Source organism: Myotis brandtii, unplaced genomic scaffold (genome assembly GCF_000412655.1).
Source record: "Myotis brandtii unplaced genomic scaffold, ASM41265v1 scaffold127, whole genome shotgun sequence".
NCBI classification, from domain to species: Eukaryota; Metazoa; Chordata; class Mammalia; order Chiroptera; family Vespertilionidae; genus Myotis; species Myotis brandtii.
In genome coordinates this window covers 1,503,161-1,513,377 of record NW_005354464.1, presented here as the reverse complement: position 1 = coordinate 1,513,377, position 10,217 = coordinate 1,503,161, and the positions used below count along the sequence as shown (strand labels likewise).

The window sequence follows — 10,217 nt, the reverse complement described above, 5'->3', positions numbered from 1 at the left end:
ATCTTCCCTTTTACTTTTTAAATTGAATTTATTGGTATGACATTGGTTAAAAAAATTATATAGGTTTCAGATGTGAAAATAGCCAATCTTTTATGACCTAAATATAGGATCTTTGTTTTCAGAAGGAGAAATTGGAAACAGGATTTTAGAAACATAAAATAGGTCTTAGAGAAAGAGAAGATTCTAAATGAGATTTAACGGTAGGTACTAGCTTCCATTTTGATTGTCGATAACTGAAGGCATTTATCTATCCTTCCTGGAGTCTATCTAGAAAAAGTCTCAGATCTCTGAGTGTTTCCACCCTTATTCCAAATATGTTCCTCATAATAGGGTTTGGTCAAAAAGGTTTGGATGTACAAGTCAGATTCACCAGCATAACAAAAAAATCAAATTAATTTTCTCTAGTCACTCCTGCAGGCAATCCAAAGCCCTTTACAGGAGAAACACTAGGATGTTTTATTAATCAAGGGATCATGTAGAATATTTTCAAGTTACGTAATTAGTATTTTCACCACTATAAGTCAAAAAGATTTGGAAGAACTGCCACAGTGTGGAGTTTAGCCTTGAATGTCCATTACCAGCAAATGGAATGATTGGGAGAACATGATAAACTAGTCTATAAAAAATATGCACTTTCAGGCAGTCCATTTCTCTCCTTCCCCCACTCTGTTTTGACCTTACTATCTGCTGTGGCACTTATATATTCAATGCAAGTAGTGATCCCCTTCACACACACACACACACACACACACACACACACACACACACACCAGGCTCCTCCCTTGACACCAATTGAAGGAGGCTGATTTACTGTGCTATGCAATTCAATCCACCATTTCTTATTTAAGTAGGATGGCCTCCAGAGTATTTTTCTTTTCCTAATATGAAACTAAAATCCTACAAGGCCACCACTAATATGTAATGTTATCAGTGTAAACATAGAGGGAGGTGGTTTTAAAGGTCAAAGTTCACAGGATCCTAGAGCAAGACCCTCTGGAATTCTCCCCCGTATACTATTTGCAACAAGCCGTATAACCCAGCTTGTCTTGAAGAGGCGAGAAAATCAGGCCACAGCACAGAGCAAATTGTGCTGCAGAGAAAATGCAGAGCTGATTCCCATCTCACACCTGCAGAATCCGCTGTCAGCTGTTCAATTCTAAGTTCTGTGGCTTTTTTTTCTCTTCCTGCCTGTTGGCTGGCTAATTGATTAACTCCTTAATATCTGCAGCAGAGATCACATAAGCAAATATTTATGGGATCAAGAAAAACACTCGAATGAAAGGGTGATTGAGCAGGCTGGCTGAATTTTGTGCTTCCTGCACGAAATCATTGCTGAGAGTTGTCTCCCCAGCTGCACAGGGACCGGAGTGGCGTCTCAAAATTCAGCCTTGACTTCCTAGCCTCGCTTCCATTCACTCCACCTCCAGCGGCCCCGCCAGCCATACAGCACACCATCCTCATTTTATGTCGCAGGCAAAAAGCCAACAAAAATATGGTCACATTTAAAAGCCTTTTAAAGCAGTGAGCACCTCCCTCCTTCCCCAATTGTTCCCTGCTTTTTCACATTCCTAGTTAATAGGTTTTTAAAGCAGTTTCCCCAACTCTTTTCCTGCCACATACTGTCTTGCCTGGCACATATGCAGCAAAAGGCTGTTCTTCAAGAGGTTTTTATATCCATTGTACCTCTTGGCGCCTTTCAACTGCTAACTCTTCAGGTACGGGCTGTGTTTCTTGCTTAGCGTATTTTGCATGTTCCAAGCCATTCACAGCAACTACAGCAAAAAGTGAGGCGAAAAATAAAAATAATGAATACAATCATTTTAAGTGAAGTTTAGGGCCATGTCTGCGGTTTTCTATTTGCTCATGGCATCGAACAGATATCCAACATTTTTAGGGAAGTGTGCGATTTTGAGTTGAAATATAAATAAGGAGGTTTTTCTTTCTCTCTCTTTTTTAGAATTAAAGTTTCCTGGCAAGTCCTGAGGCTTTCGTTTGTTGAAACACCCATACACTACAGATTAGGCTGACTGGAAATCCTCCCCCACTCTTGTTTTTATTGATAGAATGAGGATAAGAAAAAGGTGCAAATGAAGAACATAAAATAATTTGAATATTGAGAGCTGGTAAAGATTTAAAGGTCTGTGTTTACATTTTTTCATTGAACAAGTATTTGTTGCCTACTGTGTACCAGGAATTGTGCTTAGGTATTAGATGTGACGATGAATAGGAAATAGTCTTTGTCCTAAAAGAAACTCACAGAGAGAGCCAAGAAAAATAAGCAATGAATTAAATATGTATTTGGAGAAATAATGCTCTGTGACTTTGCTTGAAGTTAAAATGTTTAGCTTTGAGATAACAAATCTAAAGTAGGTAAATATGCTGTTAAAATATGAAGTAAGCAAGTATTTCCCCTCCTGACTACAGAAAATAATGATGACTAGCACTTGCTTTTATTTTATTTTTTAAAAAATATGTTTTTATTGATTTCAGAAAGGAAGGGAGAGAGAGATAGAAACATCAATGATAAGAGAGAGTCATTGATAGGCTGCCTCCTGCATACCCTAGGGATCGAGCCTGAAACCCAGGCATGTGCCCTGACTGGGAATCGAACCATGACCTCCTGGTTCATAGGTCAATGCTCAACCACTAAGCCTCGCTGGCCAGGCATCTAGCACTTGCTTTTTACATGCAGCCGTATGTTCTCCTCAGGCCCTGCAATGCTGTATGCTTTTTCTTCAACTTTGAGACCAGCGATCTCATCATGTTGCCAAAATGAATGGAAGTTTTATAAACAGTGTAGCAATTATAAATTACTCAAATGCTTAAGTCTTATAACATGTTCTTTTTTTCCTGGTTTTGTCCAGTGGATGATATTTTAGAGTAAGCTACAGAAAATCAGTTTAGCTAAAGTTCTCATGGATAGAACTATTTGCAACATTCACTTTTTTTCCTTTTCCTGTACTACTGTTATTGCTGGAAAAAACTTTACATTTAGATTATTTTCCCATTATTTGCTTATAATTCTTTAAAGAAAGGTTTAAGGGTGCTGTGAGGGAAACAAAATTGAAAGAAGTATTGCCTCTTCTTCATTTTTGGGGGAAGAGTTTGCAAAGAACAAGTATCAAACCTTCTTGTTTATCCCCATATATAAAACTTAACTCAAAATGGGTGAAAGACCTAAACATAAGACCTGAAACAATAAATTACACAGAAGAAAATATAAATACTAAATGTATGGATCTTGGTCTCTGAGGGGATTTTATGACTTTGACCCCAAAGACAAGGTAAGTAAAGGCAAAGATAAATGAACAGGATTATATCAAACTAAAAAGCTTCTGTACAGCAAAAGAAACTGCCAACAAAATGAAAGGCAACCAACCAAATGGGAGAAGATATTTGTAAACAACAGCTCCAGCAAGGATTTAATATCTAAAATATACCAAGAATTCATACAACTCAACATTACCAAACAATCCAAATTAAACAATGGGCAGAGGCCCTAAACAGACACTTCTCCCAAGAAGACACACAAATGTCAAATCGAACCGTGACCTCCTGGTTCATAGGTCAACGCTCAACCACTGAGCCACGCCTGCTGGGCAGGGGACTTTTGATGAACAAAACGACTGAACACATATAATATATTGTAAAGCAGAATATGATTAATGTCTCATTAGGGAAGAAGAGTTTGAGCTGCACCTTGAATAATTTAAACCAGCAGAGATATGAGGATGACTTTGTAAGCAGAGCAAACAGAACATCCTAAGGCTCCATGATTGGCACAGGGTGGAAGTATTGGGATAAAGCCTGTGGAGGGTAAGGTCCGATAACAGAGACATTTGGATGCACACCGTGAAGCTTAAACTGAAATTCAGGGAATACTGGGTCTGCAGAACATAGAAATAGGAGGATTAGGCTGCTAATCTGTTGGATGGCTAGGTACAACAGGAGGGAAACCTAGAGGTGGGAGCTGAGTTGAGAGGGGGTTTTGAGATTCCAGGGAGGAGTATCACGTTGGATTTTGGCTATGGTGACTGAAAGAAGGAGATGAATCCTGGATGGATACTGTAGCTATATGAGCTGCTAAAACCTGTCCTAAATAGCAGTGATGAAAAGCAATGAAAAGGAATCAAGTATGGCACCAAAATGTTGAGCTTGGAAGACAATAAGACAAGCTATTAGGAATGGAAAGAGGAAACTCAGATGGAGAAAGTGGTTTAGTGGGAAAGATATGAATTTGGGTTTGATCCTGTTGGATTTGAAGTGTTGTTAGTACATTCATGTTGGGATAGCCATCAGAGAGTAAGAAAATGGAGGAACTTGGGAAAGAGGTCAGAGCTAGAGACAAATTTTGGAATTATTATTATTTAAAATTTCTTATTGTTGAGATTATTATAGATGTCCCTCTTTTTCCCCCTATTGCCTCCCTCCACCCTGTTCCCACCCTGAACCAGGCCTTCACCACCCTATTGTCTCTGTCCATAGGTAATGCATATATGCATATAAGATCTTTGTTTAACCTCTTCCCACTTTCTACCCCCTTCCCTCTGAAAATCGTCAGTCTGTCTGTTCCATTTCCATGCCTCTGATTCTATTTTATTCACCAGTTTGTTCTGTTCATTAGATCTCATATTGATGTATTTTGATTTTGAGATTCAATTGTTGATAGGTATGTATTTGTTGCCATTTTGTTGTTCAGAATTTTGGAATTATTTGCATTGTAATAACTGCAATTCCTCAGAGAATAGGTCTCAAAAAGAGAGAGAGAGACAGGGAAGGGTGGTGAGAAGAGATCAACCAATGAACTTATATGCATATATGCATAACCCAGGACACAGACAATGGGGTGGTGAGGGCCTGGTGGTGGTGGTGGTGGGGTGGTTGGGACGGGAGCTGGTTGGAAGAGGTTAATGGGGGAAAAAGAAGGACCTATGTAATTCTTTCAACAATAAAGATTAAAAAAATAAAAAAAGAGGGAGAGAAGATGGTGAGAGAAGAGAACTATGGACAGAACCTGGATACTCAAAGTTAAGAAGATAAGCCCACAGGGGAGACAGAGATGCCAGACTTAGAGTTACAGAGACCAAGAAAAGAGTTTTAATGAAGTGATATCATTAGCAACCAGAAATGTTCAGGTTTTTTTTTTTTTAAAGGTTCTCCTTTAAAAAATATAGTTTCTGTTTTATGCACATGTTTTTGTGTTATACATCTCACAAAAATGTTTTGTGTTTGGAAGGATGCACACCAAACATTTACTAATTATTAATGTGGAGGGGTGGGGGGGGTAGATTTTCTCTGTACAAGTATATAAGGTCATATCAGTCAGGATCCCAGGAGGAAACAGATGGCATGTTCAAATTCAGATAATCATGAAAGGTTTACTAAAGAGACTATTTACAAACATGTGGACAAGGTGTGGGACATCGCAAATATTTACGTAGTATCCCAGGAGCAACAGTAGGGGTTGTTAACATTCCTAGGTCCAAAAGGATGAGGAGAGGGAGCAATTTCTGGAACTTGGAAAGAGGTCCTATCGTTTAAAGCAGGATAAAGTCATAAGGCATGCTAGGATTGGGAGAGATAAAAATCATTATTAGCAGATGATATGATTATCTGTACAGAAAATCCAACTGAATCAACATGCTATGGGTGCTACTAAAAGTTTAGCAAGATTGATAGAAATATACAAGTCAACTCTAAAAGCACTCCTTTTAGAAAAAATTGTTGTAATAATACAAATAATATATTATTTTAAGACATATAAATCCTCATTTTTTTTGGTTTGCATGTTTTATTTCTAAATCCTCATTTCAAAAAATATTTTTTATTGATTTCAGAGAGGAAGGGAGAAGAAGAAGAGAGAGAGATAGAAACATCAATGATGATAGGAAACCATTGATTGGCTGCCTTCTGCAGGCTGGACAGAGCCCACAACCCAGGAAGAAACATCAATGATGAGAGGGAACCATTGATTGGCTGTCTCCTGCAGGCTGGACCGAGCCCACAACCCAGGTATGTGCCCTTGACCGGAATCGAACCTGGGACCCTTCAGTCCACAGGCTGACGTTCTATCTACCGAGCCAAACCGGCTAGGGCTAAATCCTCATTTTTTTAGTAGAAAAATAGAAAAGGACATAAAATAAGATTTGAATAATGGAAAAATACACTGTGTTCATGGTTGGTATGATTTAACCTAGTAAAGTTATCTTCTCTCCAAATACACACGCAAAGTAAATAAAACTCCAATGAAAATTTTAACTGAATTTTTGAGGAACACAATAAAATTTAAATAAATGTCTAAAGGTCCTCAAATTTTTAAACATGTTCATACAAAACGATAAACCAAATACTAGTCACTCGCACTCATCAGATATTAAGACATACTATAAATGATGGTGATGCTGTTGATAATTGTCCCAGCAATATAGGAATGGACCAATGAAACAGAATTGAGAGCTAAGACATTGCTCTTAATTTATATCTGAGGACTTGCTGTATGATAGATGTTTGTATCCTTGAAAAAAGGATAAATTGTTTAGTAGATGATGTTAAGGTGACTATTTTATTATGTGGAGAAAAATAAAGACCTCTAAGTCACACAATGCTTTGCTCTAGATAAGTTAAAGATCTACATGTAATCAATAACTCTATAAAGATAACAGGAGAAAATGTGAAATAAAATCTTTGTGACCAAGGGACTTGGGAAAACAGAATTTCAAAAGCACCAACTAAGAATAAAAGAAGAGTGGTTGGAATTGGCTACACTAAAATTAAACATTTTGTTCAATGTAGTGTACAATATGTAAAGTTAAGAAACAGGTTAGATGGGAAAAAATATAGGGGTAGCAATAGTAGGTTGAAAAATAATACAATAATCTATATTATAAAAAGCCAGTGGTCCTAACGCCATAACGACGAAACGACTGGTCACCATGAAGTGCATGGAGCACCTTTCAGTCCCTCCCCGACAGCCCACAGGCTCCAATCGTAGCAAGGCTGGCGGCCAGTGGGTGGGCGTGGTGAGGCGGGGCAGCGAGGTGGGCACCATGAGGCAAGCATAAGGAGGTGCGCGTGGGTGGGCGGGGCTGCAAGCGCTGCAGGGCTCGCATGAGTGGAGCCGCACTGGGCCTCTAGTCAATACATAATAATACAAGAATAAACTCTTTTTTACATGCTCACAACTGTAAACCTACTTTTGCTCTCCCTATATTTGCAATGTTTAAAACCATAAAGGGATAATATCCAAAATATGGAAGAACTCCTTAAATCCACAAGAAAAAGATAGGAAACCCAAGAGAAAAAATAATAAATTTCATAAGAAGGTAGACAGGTAGTTAGTTCACAGAATAGGTTTGAATGGATAACAAATATATGAAGAGTTGCTAAAGTTCATGATAATGAAATGCAAATTAAAGCACAATGAAAGATTACTTCATAAGTATTTGAATGGCAGCAATTAGAAAAGTGGATAATACTAAGTACTGGAAAGGACATGGGGAGTGGGGATTTTTGCACGGCTGGTGGGGGTATAAATTGTACGATCACTCTGGAAAGCAATAGCATTCATAGCAATTCTACTCATAGATATATTTTTCCAGAGTTTGAACGGGGGCACATTCATGGATGTTTTACTATAACGAATAGAAGTAGAGAGTTAGATGCATCTGGGGTGTCCAATAATAATCAATAAGTAAATTTAATTAGCAAGTAAAATTTTTTATTTTATTCTGGGCCAGCTTTAGCTCTGGCTCTAGCTCTGAGGCTTCCGCTGGTTTGTTTGCCGTTCTATAATTGAAACAATGTATAACTCCAGCTCTGAGATCCCGGGGTTTTGTTTAGCTTCTGTATTTGTTACAAAGTTTCTTAGAGTTGCAGCTCAGAGGCCAGCAGCGCAGGCGGGGAACGTTGGAGTCCTCCTTCACTGCAGCAAGCAAGCCTCATGTTCGCTTCCAGCTGCCTGGCTGCCGGCCGCCATCTTGGCTGACAGTTAATTTGCATATACTCACTGATTAGCCAATGGGAAGGGTAGCGGTCGTACGCTAATTACCATGTTTCTCTTTTATTAGTGTAGATACTATAAATGATGGTGATGATGTTGATAATTGTCCCAGCAACATATGAATGGACCAATGAAACAGAATTGAGAGCTAAGAAATTGCTCTTAATTTATATCTGAGGACTTGCTGTATGATAGATGTTTGTATCCTTGAAAAAAGGATAAATTGTTTAGTAGATGATGTTAAGGTGACTATTTTATTATGTGGAGAAAAATAAAGACCTCTAAGTCACACAATGCTTTGCTCCAGATAAGTTAAAGATCTACATGTAATCAATAACTCTATAAAGATAACAGGAGAAAATGTGAAATAAAATCTTTGTGACCAAGGGACTTGGGAAAACAGAATTTCAAAAGCACCAACTAAGAATAAAAGAAGAGTGGTTGGAATTGGCTACACTAAAATTAAACATTTTGTTCAACGTAGTGTACAATATGTAAAGTTAAGAAACATGTTAGATGGGAAAAAATACAGGGGTAGCAATAGTAGGTTGGAAAATAATACAATAATCTATATTATAAAAAGCCAGTGGCCCTAACGCCATTAACGACCAAACGACTGGTCACCATGAAGTGCATGGAGCACCTCTCAGTTCCTCCCCCACAGCCCACAGGCTCCAATCACAGCAAGGCTGGCGGCCAGGGTGGGTGGGCATGGTGAGGTGGTGCGGCGAGGCGGGCACCATGAGGCAAGCATGGGGAGGTGCGCGGTTGGCCCGGCTGCAAGCGCTGCAGGGCGTGCGTGAGCGGGCCGCACTGGGCCTCTAGTCAATACATAATACAAGAATAAACTTTTTTACATACTCCAACTATAAACCTACTTTTGCTCTCCCTATATTTGCAATGTTTAAAAACATAAAGGGATAATATCCAAAATATGGAAGAACTCCTTAAATCCACAAGAAAAAGATAGGAAACCCAAGAGAAAAAATAATAAATTTCATAAGAAGGTAGACAGGTAGTTAGTTCACAGAATAGGTTTGAATGGATAACAAATATATGAAGAGTTGCTAAAGTTCATGATAATGAAATGCAAATTAAAGCACAATGAAAGATTACTTCATAAGTATTTGAATGGCAGCAATTAGAAAAGTGGATAATACTAAGTACTGGAAAGAACATGGGGAGTGGGGATTTTTGCACGGCTGGTGGGGGTATAAATTGTACGATCACTCTGGAAAGCAATAGCATACATAGCAATTCTACTCATAGATATATTTTTCCAGAGTTTGAACGGGGGCACATTCATGGATGTTTTACTATAACGAATAGAAGTAGAGTTAGATGCATCTGGGGTGTCCAATAGTAATCAATAAGTAAATTTAATTAGCAAGTAAAATATAGTAGATGCATACTATGAAATGCTATGCAGCAGTGAGAAGCAATGAATTAACTGAACATGGAGAAATTTATAAAACATAATCATGAAAAAAATAGGAAAGAGATCAACCAAAGAACTTGTATGCATATATGCATAACCCAAGGACACAGACAATAGGGTGGTGGAGGCCTGGAGGGGGACAATAGGGTGGTGGAGGCCTGGAAGAAAAAAGGGGACATACGGTAATACTTTCAACAATAAGAATTAAAAAAGAGAAAAAATAGGAAATATGAGAGGTATAGTACAAATACTATTTAAATAAAACACACATAATTCTTTACAAAACAACTATACCTATTTTATAACACTGCACATGTTTAAAGACATACACCAATCTCTTTAAAATGAGTGGGCAATTAGAAGAGAGAAATGACAATGAAATTTGAAGAAAGAGCAAAACAGAGTGAAGGAGAGGGATCTTGCGTGGACCCAAGATGACAACATACTGATAAATTAAGACCACAATGAAATCAACCTGTTTTCTGTGCATCTAAGGTTCAAAAACTAACAACAATAACAACAAACCAAAAACTTAGGTAGTTTCCAATCTTTTGCTGCAACTTATATATCATCTATACTAATAAAAGGGTAATATGCTAATTAGACCAGACGTCTTCTGGCCATCCTTCTGGACAAAGCCACAGCAGCTGGCTGAGCCTCAGCCCTCACAGCCGGCTGAGGCTCAGGTAAGCCACGGATGGCGCTGCTGCTGTGAGGGCTGGGCCAAGGCTCAGGCAGCCATGGCGGCTGGCAGTGGCAGCAGCAGTGGTGTGATGGGGG

The 10,217-nt window shown here is 38.6% G+C and overlaps 1 long non-coding RNA gene across 1 annotated transcript in view; it reads right to left on the bottom strand.

The window, feature by feature from the left end:
• Positions 1 to 1,695: 1,695 nt before the first annotated feature.
• Positions 1,696 to 10,217, bottom strand: part of LOC106724958 — a 98,277-nt gene continuing 89,755 nt past the window's right edge. The window contains exon 3 of the long non-coding RNA XR_001360779.1: positions 1,696 to 1,772. This is a non-coding gene — a long non-coding RNA (uncharacterized LOC106724958). The remainder of the gene's footprint in view (positions 1,773 to 10,217) is intronic.